Source organism: Mus musculus, chromosome 14 (genome assembly GCF_000001635.26).
Source record: "Mus musculus strain C57BL/6J chromosome 14, GRCm38.p6 C57BL/6J".
Lineage (NCBI taxonomy): Eukaryota > Metazoa > Chordata > Mammalia > Rodentia > Muridae > Mus > Mus musculus.
Window position 1 is genome coordinate 60,138,658 of NC_000080.6, and position 10,638 is coordinate 60,149,295.

At 43.6% G+C, this 10,638-nt stretch overlaps 1 pseudogene; it reads left to right on the forward strand.

Moving 5' to 3' along the window:
- Positions 1–2,407: 2,407 nt before the first annotated feature.
- Gm6913 lies at positions 2,408–10,260 on the forward strand (annotated as a pseudogene).
- The last annotated feature ends 378 nt before the right edge of the window (positions 10,261–10,638 follow it).

A 10,638-nucleotide genomic window follows, 5' to 3' on the forward strand; every position in this document is an offset into this window, starting at 1 on the left:
AGCAGGTAAGAGCACCCAACTGCTCTTCCGAAGGTCCTGAGTTCAAATCCCAGCAACCACATGGTGGCTCACAACCATCCGTAACAAGATCTGACTCCCTCTTCTGGTGTGTCTGAAGACAGCTACAGTGTACTTACATATAATAAATAAATAAATCTTTTAAAAAAAAAAAGAGTTGGAATGATTAAAAAAAAAAGAAAGAAAAGAAAAGACAGGGAGGGAATGTAAATGCATGTTACCAAGTGGAAGAAGTCAGGTTGGTAATGACCATTCACAGTAGATCTCCAATTATGGCACTGCAAAAAAGGACAAAACTATGAAGACACAATCACCAACCGGGAGCTACTGGGGCTTATCAGAAGGGAGGGGTGAACTGTGCAGTGACCTTGTCGGTAGGGAAATGTTCCACGTAAGGCTGTCATGGTGGGCACATGTTCTCTGCATTTGTCAAAGCCCGTAAGATATACAGAAAACCAGAGTGACAGCTATGAGACAGCTATGAGACCAGAGTGATAATAATGTAATAATGTTCATTTTTATCATTGAATGGTCTGTGAGCTGGGGAGATGGCTCAGTGGTTAAAGCACAGGTTCTCAACCTGTGGGTTGTGGGAATAACCCTTTCACAGGGGTGGCCTGAGACCATCAGAAAACACAGATATTTACATTGTAATTCATAGCTGCAGCAAAATTACGGTTATGAAGTAGCAATGAAAATAATTTTATGACTGGAGGTCACCACAACAGGAGGAACTGTAGTAAAGGGTTACAGCATTAGATGGGTTGAGGACCCCTGGATTAAAGTGTTTATACCTAAAGTTCGGGTCCCTAGCAGCAGTGTAAACAGTGGGAAAAGCAGGAGGTGACAGGCGTGGAGACAGGTGGAGCCCTGAAACTCCCAGGTCAGCCAGTCTGGATAAATCAGTAAGCTCTCAGTTCAAGGAGAGATCTTGTCTCAAAAAATAAAGTGGAGAAAAACAAAGGGAGACAGGCAGCCAACACTGATCTTTGACTTCCATAAGCACAGAAGTGGACATACTCCTGGACATAAATGTGAATGCCCACATGTGTGTGTGTGCGCACACACACGCACACACACACACACACACACACACACACACACACACACACGCACGCACACACACAGATGCACACGAGCACACTTTCACACACCCAAAAAATTCACCATTATGAATATTTACATTCATAACGAATATGTATATTTGAAACAGTAATAGTGAGGGAGAGTGAAAGGCAAAAGTAGGGAGAACTCTGCGTTTTCTGTTTAATTTTGCTGCACACTTAAAGCTTCCCTAGGTACAGCCTGAGAAAGGAGGAAAGAGACAATAACAATGCTGGGATGGGGGCAGACACAAAGGCTGGGTGTTCAGAAAGAATGACAGAGACGGGTCTCCACTAGAGTCCAGCAGCCCTTCAACAGCACAATACAGAGAAACACAGCACAGCTGACGCACGAGACAAGGAGTTCAACAGAGCATTTATAAATACATTTGAGGTCTTTAAGGGAATATAAATCCATTAAAGAAAGCTATGGAATCTCAAACTAACAGTGAAGTAAAATGGAAATTAAAAAACAAAAACAAAGAAACAAACAAAAAAAAAACAACTCAAGACTTACAAGTGGAAACAGAATCTATAAAGAAAACCCAAACTAAGGGGAAATTGGAAATGAAAAATGTAGGAACTCGATTAGGAATCTCACCAAAAGAATAACAAGATATGGAAGAGAAAATTTTGGTTATTAAAGACAAGATATAAGTAAGGGATACCTCGATCAAAGAAAATGTTAAATCTTTAAAAGGAAATCCAGGTACAAACATCCAGAAAATCTGGGACACTATGAAAAGAACAAATCTACAAAGAAGAGGAATAAAGGAAGGGGGAGAATTTCAGGTCAGAGGCACAGAAAACATTTTCAATAAAATTGTAGGAGAAAATTTCACCAGCCTAAAGAAGGAGATTCCTCTTGGCACACAAACACTAAACATAAAGAACAAAGAAAGAATGTTAAAAACCGCAAGGGAAAAAGACCAAGTAACATACAAAGGCAGACCTATTAGAATAACACCTGACTTTTCAATGGAGATTTTAAAAGTCAGAAGGGCACAAACAGATGTTCTACCAACTCTAAGAGACCACAGATGCCAGTCCATACTACTATACCCAACAAAACTTTTAATCACAATAGATAGAGAAAAAGACATTCTATGATGAAACCAAATTTAAGCAGTATCATTGGCCCCAGTCACTGAGTTGCCACCGAGCTGCCTTCTCCTCGAGCCCCCTCACTTCCCAACACTCAGGTTCCCCCAACCCCCACCCCAACCCCCTTCTCCCACAGCCGCCTTCTGCAGACCATTTCCACCAAGGAAAAGGAATCGTATCGTATGTCCGCTATCCAGAACCTCCACTCTTTCGATCCCTTTGCTGATGTAAGTAAGTAAGGGTGATGGCCTGCTTCCTGCTGGCACTGAGGATTATATCCATATAAGAATTCAACAGAGAAACGGCAGGAAGACCCTGACAACTGTCCAAGGGATCGCTGATGATCGCGATAAAAAGAAACTAGTGAAGGCGTTTAAAAAGAAATTTGCGGGCAATGGTACTGTAATTGAGTATCCAGAATATGGAGAAGTAATTCAGCTACAGGATGACCAGCACAAGAACATATGCCAGGTCCTGATAGAGATTGGGCTGGCTAAGGACGATCAGCTGAAGGTTCATGGGGTTTAAGAGCTTGTGGCTCTCTGAAGCTTAAGTGAGGATTTCCTTGTAATGAGTAGAACTTCCCTTCTTTCCCTTATCACAAGTTTAAAAACCTCACAGCTTATATAATGTAATCATTTGGGGTCCAGTTTTAACTTGGACTAGTGTAACTTCTTCATGCAATAAACTGAAAAGAGCCAAAAAAAAAGAAAAACAAACAAACAAACAACAATAACAAACCAGGCAGTACCTATCTACAAACCTAGGCCTATAGAAGGTATTAGAAGGAAATTTCAACTGAAAGAGACTAACCTCACCCAGGAAAATACAGGTAACAAATAACTCCAGACTAGCACGCTAATAAAGAGAAAAAAAATCTATATACCACAACAAAATAATAGGACCAGGCAAACAGTCCTCTTTGATAACTCACTTCATCAATGGCCTCAATTCCCCAATAAGAAGACACACGCTAAGAGAATGGATTGGAAAACAGGATTCATCCTTCTGCTGCACCCGAGAAACACACCTTAACATCAAGGATACACATCACCTCAGGGACGAAGGATGGCAAAAGATAGTCCAAGCAAATCCAATTCCTTGGACCCAAGGAACAAGCCAGTGTAGCTATTTCAATATCTGACAACATAGATTTCAAACCAAAACTAATCAGAAGAAATAGGGAAAGAAACTACATATTCATCAAAGGAAAAATCACCAAGAGGAGATTGCAATTCAATATCCACGCACCAAACACAAGTTAAAAGGAAGGAAGGATCAAGACGTTTTGCAACCTCAAAGCCTGTTTCCAGTGACACACTTTCTCCAACAAGGACACATTCCTAAACAGTCACCACTGAGAACGAGCATTCGAATATGAGCCTATGGAGGCCATTCTTATTCAAACCACATAAATACATCCAAATTTTACCCAGAGAACCTAAAATCTCAGGAAAGCCACGGACACGCATCACTTCCCTGCTGAGCAGCACACTCATGTCCTGCCTGATCGATTTTGGCATTGTCACCGGGCCCCAGACATTAGTAGGCCCCAAGACCTTAGCACAACTGACTCCATGATGGAAGTGCCATTCAGGCTGTAAAACGTGACACGTTGAACCACCCGATAAAACAGAAACAAAGACTGAATCCGTCAAAGTCCACAGTTCTGGGAAAGTCTCTAAATGTACTAACCTTGCTTTTTGGCTTCTATCACTCTGCTTCTGACTAACTCTTCTTGCTAACTGAAGTATGACAGTCCTGAGCATGGTTTTGTGTTTAAAATCTTGCCCTAAGAAATGCTCAGGGCAACTCTGGGATCCAGAACACCCAGTGTGGTCGCCAGCTGGCTAATAAAAACTTCCTTAATCTCATGTCGCCAGTCTTCTCTGGTGAATACCTCATAACAGCATGACCCCTGCAACTCAGAGAATAATAAAAGGACTGGAGAGCAAGGAAAACAACCATGAAACCCAAGCCTGCCATTCAATAGGACATCACCAAGCCGAAGCTCGACACCCACAGTCACACCATAGCTTGGATATAAAATGTCCCCGAAAGTTTCAGGTGTTGGTCTCCAGCCTGGTGCTACTGGGAAGCAATAGAAATGGGGTCTGGGCAGAGGCTTTAGGCTGTTGGAAGGACACTGTGAAATACTGGCCACTTCCCAGTCACCCTACGTAGCTTTGCTCCACCGCACACTCCACACCATAATGTATCACTTTGTCCCAGCCTCAAATCAACTGAGCCAGTCAGTCATAAACTGAAATCTCCAAGGCCATGGGCCAACATGAACCTTTCCTCTTTACAACTTGACTATGTTGGGTGTTTTGATTGTTCTAGTAACAGTGAGCAAGCACAGGCTTACTGTTATAAAAACACCGCAATGCCTCTGTACTAAGGTAAATGGCCACTGTCTTCAGCTGTTTCCGAATCCCAACCTTCTCAGCTCCTTCCTTGGCTTCCCCAAAGCCTTTCCGTAAGCACAAGATCAGTACTTGCCAAAGAACAGAAGGACGCACACCCCTCCCTGGCTCCGGGCTGCCCTGCTCTGTTGTGACGGCAGTCTGCACCAGCTGCCATGATCTCAGACTCTTTGTCATCAAATGGCTTGAATATGACCCCGTGTGCATTTCTGAAAAGAATCCTAATGGATGCACATTATGGTGGTCCTTACTCAGCAAGAACGGGTCGATGGTATCCAGATCCCTCTGGATAGAAATCGTCACAAGGAAAATTCCTTCCAGAAGTTAAGTGCTCTCTTAAGATCAGAGGAAGCAAAGGCCCGCCTCTGAAGTGACATGCTTTGGTTATCCGGCTACACCACACACACATGGAACACTATGCTTGCTCCTCAGAGGGCCTGGAAACTGCAGTCTCAGCAGGCACATAGCTCCCAGACTATGGTTTCAGAACTGTAAGAAAGACAGTTCTCTGTCTCCCACTAAGACCACTGAAGTCAGACCCCCCTGGAGATGGGGTCCAGCCATGCCCACACCAAGGTTTCAGGCAACACCATACATGCTTCAGTTGAGAACTATCTAGCACCCAATAGCCCCTTTCCTGGTTGTTTATGCAATCTCCAGGGATCTGGACATACATGTAAATTAGATACCCAGTTTCCATCCGCAGTTGTGGAATTCGACTTCAGTCAGTTTGCAAAGGGACATATATATTTTGGTCTTGGCTGCCCACTGCAGCAACCTTTCTAAGCAGAGATAAAGACCAGAAGAAATAATAGCACATGTGTGTGCAAAGCCTAGAGATAACACCATCTGTACCTATCTTTGCAGATTGATGGCTGCTGCTAAGGAAGGATGCTTTATGACAGCTACAACCACTTTATATTATCCTTCTCGGTCACCTCCACCCCCGCAGAATCGACGCTGTTCTTTTCTGTCACCTCTCAACCTTATCTCTATAGAGCTTTTAAAGTTTTAATTAAAAGATACTTTTCAGATTTATCTTATTTTGTGTGTGTTTAACCTGCGTGACCCATAGAGGTCAAATGAGGTCACCAGATACCCTGGCACCAGAGTTAAGAATCCTGTAGGTCCTGATCCTCTGCAAAAGCAATAACTGCTCTGTGACCTCTGAGCCATCTCTCCAGCCCTGTTATCTACAGCCCCTGAGAGGCTGCATCATCCTCCCCTCCCAACTTCCTCAAGGACGTGGGGCAAAACTTGCTCCAATTTGTATCTCTGGAACTCCTATCACAGAGCACTCAGTCAACCGTGTTTAATTGTGCAAAGAGCAACAGAGTGAGGCCAACTTTTACATGGGCTGCCCTTGGGCACCTGTTGGCCTATAATAGACACCGGGCCACAAACATAGAAATGGAATAGTCAGTTATAAAAGGAAATTTCCAAGAGATTACAGAAGGGGGTGGTTTCTGATAAAGAAAAATATGTTTCAAGAAGTAGAATGCAAGTTGCTGGTCCTGTGGTGTGAGCATGAACGGAGTCGAGGCAGATGGAGAGCAGAGATTCCCCCGTCGCTGTGTCTGACTGGGAAGTCACACTCCTGCTTCACTGGCAGCGTGACAACAAGGTTACAAGGAACCTGCACATCTTACATGCCTCTCTGGGACTCGGTGTAAACGATCAGGATCCTGACTATAGGGTAGTCTCTGACATCTTCCTAGCGCCATCATGCAATGCTTAATCCTGAGGGTTCTCATTGTAAAGTGCAGGGGACATGTACAGACAAGACTCCTGTCATGGTCAACTTTCCTGAGCCTTGGGGACCAGCTCACTCTGGCCCCAGGTTTCTGCGGTCCCCAGCGCCTGTCTGTAATTAATAAACCTGCTCTACTTCACTTGTTCCTTAGTGAACTGCCTCAACACACTAGCGGCAATGGATTGGTATCCAGGTTGGATGTTACTGGAGTGCCTTGAGTCAACCCCTGGGAATGACCCTGCCTCCTCACGAGGAGCCTGTTGCTTTGGATAGCTGTCTGAGAACTGATGAGGAAGCAAATACACACATGGGAAAGGCCGGCTTTCCCCCAAAGCTAAGAGGCAGAGTTAACAATCACCAAAATGTCTGTCTCAGGATCTAGTTACTAAGAGTAAAGGCAGAGAATATGAAGAAAGCTATACATCCAAGAGTAACTGCGTGGTTGAAGGCTATCTTGGGCTACCTGGAGTCAAAGGCAAATTAATCCATGATCTGAGTGATTAAAACCATGAACCAGAAGTAAGGGTGATACACGGGACATCAAGGACTTTCCTTACATAAATTTTCTTAAAGTATTTCTATGTGTCATTGTACAAAGGTTACATCAATATTGCTTTCTTCTAGTGAAATATAATGTAGTATCTGTCTTCCTGAAGTCTGGCTTATTTCACTTAGCATGATAATCCCCACTTCTATTCATTTTCCTGCAAACGACAGAATTTCATTCTTATTGTGGGCAAATAAAACCTGATTATAAACATACACCTGTTAGTGGACACCTAGGTTGCCACCATAACCTGACCATTATGAATAATTCTACAATAAACATTAGTAGATTGGTTTCTCTGTGGTTCACTGAGGCTTAGAATCTTTCAGGTATAATACCAAGGCCTTTCCTGAAAGATAACTCCCACTGTGGACATATCACATATAGCCCAGTGCCAACAGAGAAGCATCCTTACCATACATAGTACTGACAATTATAGGGGAGGGACAACCCCATTCCTCTGTCAGCACTACCAGCTCCATAGCTGAGCCCTGCCAATCAAACTAAGAGAACAGGAAGATGTTAATCTTAAAAATTGCATTTTTATATTTTAGATTACATGAGATAGATAGATAGATAGATAGATAGATAGATAGACAGATAGACAGGTAGACAGATAGAAAGGAAATGATCCAAAGAACTTACATACCATCTCAACACAAGTGATAGCTGTGTAGTTGAGATAAAGAGAAAGGAATGGTTTCAATGGCCAGTAAATTATAGGAAGGAAAATATTCAGGGAAAGTAATCGCAGATAAGGGTTGCTCAAGAAAGCTTATCATCTGGTCCCTCCGTGCTCTAGAATGCTGAGAATCTATCAGAGACACCTTCACAAATGGGCATTCATGTCCTCCTATTAGCTAATAAAAGCAAAGCAGCTAGTTTTTCTTCTGCTTCTTAACCACTTCCCTTGAAAGGACCTGTCCATCAAACTGACGTGTTTGGGTAGCACACTCAATAGAGCTCACAGCCTGAGGAGCCTCCATCCAAGCTACCTCATTGCCTGGCCAGTTATCTGTTCCCTTCCTCTGCCTGCTCTGATTAGAAGATTCTTCAGGCTCAGGAGCCAAGTCAGCTCTAAACTGCTACATTCTAGTCAGACTTGCCATTTGCCTTGGTTTTCTGATTGTTACATCATTGCTACAAAATGGTAACTTTTGTTTTGATTACAGAATAAAATGTAGATACTGAGAACTTCACAAAGCAAGTGCATGGCTTATGAACCCCTCTAAAGGAGCATCTTTGCTGACACCTGCCTTAGATCAACTTCTCTGCATCACTCATTCCATGGAGGTTTCATCCCCTTGGACCAGTCACATTTCCCTCTCAGTCTGTTAGTAGTCACTGACACACTAACCACATGCCCGGCCCTCCTACAGTCCACAAGACACCGTAGAAACCGTATGTTAAAACCATTGAAATTGGTTTTTGGTTTTGTTGCATTAGGGATGGGACCCAAGTTCCCATCCCTAATACGTTAGGGAAGAGTTATTCTCCCAGCCATTGCAAGACCACTTTTTTTTTTTTTTTGAGACAGGGTTTCTCTGTAAAGCCCTGGCTGTCCTGGAACTCACTCTGTAGAGCAGCCTGGCCTCGAACTCAGAAATCCGCCTGCCTCTGCCTCCCACACCCAGCTTCATCTTTTTTTTTTTTTGCAAGACCACTTTTTAAAGATGGATTTTAAAGTCAGTTATACTGACCACTTAATTAATTAATCAATAGCACCCCAGACAATAAAAAACGTATTTATGGGGAAACTATCAAAAGTTGGGCAACTTGCAGGTTCTCTAGTGTCTCTCAATGATCCTGAGAACATGCTCCCATTTTATAGATTGGTTGACAGATTTTGAAGAAGGCTCATAGTTTCCCCAAGATTTCATGGCCAGTATCTGGAACTTGGACCCTTCCAAGGCCTAGAGTTAAATGATCAAGAACTGACTACTGAACATCTATTACAGTACACAGTACTGCCAGTACACAGTGAAAGGACTCTCCAATTCTTCCCTTAAGGCAATGAAAGGTGTCAAGTTCAATCTAAATACTTTTGAGAAGATTTTTTTAAAAAATGACCATAAATTCAAACATGCTACAAGCATCTTAGAGAAAGAAAAGTTCTCCATCTTGATCATCCAGGAAACAGGCACCACCATCGAGGGTCACTAGGATGGGATGAACATGTGTGAAGTACAGCATTTTTCACTGCAGCCCCAAGCCCTGCTGAGTCTGCAAGGGCATCAGTGAGCATCTCTGCTCTCCAGGTGGGGGCCTGGCATGGTGTTTCCCGTCGAGTGGCTCAGCATCAGTGCGTGAACCCAGGGACAATCTGGAGAAAGTGCTTTGGAAACTCCTATTTTTAAACCATGTACTTGTAATTAATTGTACATTATGATAGATGGCTGCCCACTGACATCACTCAAACCATTTTCTTAGCTACAAATACTTGATGAGGCCATTGTAACTGGCACACATTATCATTTCCCTGACCCTGGAACTCACTTAAGGTAGCCTGAGCAAGGGTCCCCATGGGGTAAGGATTTCTTCAGAATACTCTCTGAATGGCATCCTGTGAGGGCAAGAACCTCAACAGATTATTTCCCTGGGAGAGCAGGAATCTAAAGGGCTTCAACTTCAGCTGCTGTTACTACTGGGTTAACAAGTAATGATATTCAAGGCATGACATTGAAGACCAAGACCTCTGTCCCTCAAGGACCTCATGGAAAGGGAAGAAGGTTACAAAACACTTGTTACTATATCTGATCACTGGTTTTGTTCCTTATCAACACAGTGCTGTCTCTTCTAGTGGACTTCTGGCCTCAGTGAAAGAGGAAGAGTCTAGCCTCACAGAGACTTGAAGTGCCAGGGTGGTGGGACACCCAGGGGGCCCCCACCCCTCAGAGAATACAGTGAGATTGTGGGAGGGGGTTGCCTTGAGGAAGGTAGTGGTCAGGATATAAAGTGAATAAGCAAAAATAAATAAGTAAGTAAATAAATAAATAAATAAAATTTCTCAGGGACAGAGATTATGACCTAATCATAGACCAGTGCCTGACACAATAGAGGCCTTCAGCAAAGCAGGCTAAAGGTAAATAAATAAAATGAGTAGGCCCTAGGAAAATGGATAGGTAATGAATAAACCAGCAGATAAACAGATAAGCAAAGAATGGACAGATTCAGTAGAGCTTAGGGTGGGGAGAAATGAAAGGAATGGATTTACTCATGATGAGGCAGAGCTGAACATCCCGGGGCTGTCCTCTGTAACTCAGTGGTTCTCTCAGTCAGAACGTGTCTCAGCAACACAGTCCACTCTGCCTCACACCACTGTTAGGACTCAGAAAAGCTGTGTGGTAGTTAAAGAGCATCTTAAAGTTTCTCTCTGGCATCCTCCAGCTTGTCTCTGCATCCCCTCCCCCACAGGTGGTGGGGACACCTTCTGAAAGCTACTAGTGGAAGAATGCAATTGTTATTCATCAAGAAAAACAAAGCCGAGGCCCAAGACAGCCCAGTGGAATGGCTTTCCTCCACCAGCTGTCAGAGTTAGCCTGAGGGAGTGTGTCTCCTAAAGCAGGAAGCCGATGTCCATGTTCTTCCTAAGACTTGCCCTCACCCACCTCCAAGACGCCCCAAGTTCTCACCAGTTGATGCCTCTGTCCTTCCTCAGGAGTCTGGACCCTACAGGGAGCCCTGCTG